Below are 1,064 nucleotides of genomic sequence, written 5' to 3'. Positions count from 1 at the left end.
GGGGGGCTGAAATGTTTTTTGATTGGTCACTGGAAATGTAGGCTATCTTTGATAGAAGGTTACTGACTGGTGTTTGAGTTTGAGGGACTGCGTGTAATGTTTAGTTAGAAGATCTAGGCCTGATGCGCGACAAGCGTAAATGCCGTAAAACACTAGACAGGCCTCTATATGATTAAAGATTAGCCAAATAAGCCTAATAAGCTGCGCTCGAAGAACTTACAACGTACTTGTTCAACGAATCACAAGAGAAAATGTTTCTCGAGGATGATTCTGCATGAATTTACGGTCGGGAGTGGTTGCTTTGAAAGCCACGTGGCTGGTCCGTCGTCTCTATGACTATGACCAACAGTTTCCTCCTAGGCTTTCTGTTCCTGACGTTTATAGTGCATATTCATTACATTGAGTTTGTCTTTCTCTCCCTCCCTCCCCCCATTCAACGCCGTTGTATTCTTAACCCCTATCGGGGAATCCTTCACAAAACAGTCACGTGCCGCCACATTATCTGCCAAAATGACCCCTCCTCCAAGGGAGATCACTAGAGTAATAAGGAATTGAGATGACTGCGTCCCTTCCTCCCCTTGCAAAGGTTCATGTAAACGCACGCTCCGTATAAACACACGCTGAGGAGCCCTCCCGAGCACCGTGCGTTTAGGCGGAGACTACTGTATGTCTACGTCAGTGTTTAACAGTGTATGTGTGTGTGTGTCTGTCTATCTGTATGTGTCTGTGTGAGTGTGTGTGTCTTTCTGTGTGTGTGATTGTGTGTCTGTGTTCATCTGTGTAGGTGTCTGTACATCCGCGTGTGAGTGTATGTGCGCGTGTGTGGCTGTGTGTGTCTTTGCGAGTGTCTGTCTGCTGTGTGAGTGTGTCTGTGTGTGTCTATGAAAATGTGTGTCGGTGTGAGCGTGCCTGTATTTGTGTCTGTTTGTGTCTGAGAGTGTGTCTGTTTATTTTTGTGTTTATAATGTGTGTGTGTGTTTGTAATGTGTGTGTGTCAAGCGTGTGTGTGTGTGTTTGTAATGTGTGTGTGTGTGTGTGTGTGTGTGTGTGTGTGTGTGTGTGTG

This window comes from Aplysia californica, unplaced genomic scaffold (genome assembly GCF_000002075.1).
Source record: "Aplysia californica isolate F4 #8 unplaced genomic scaffold, AplCal3.0 scaffold00180, whole genome shotgun sequence".
Taxonomy (NCBI): Eukaryota; Metazoa; Mollusca; class Gastropoda; order Aplysiida; family Aplysiidae; genus Aplysia; species Aplysia californica.
Note: the sequence above shows the minus strand (reverse complement) of the source record.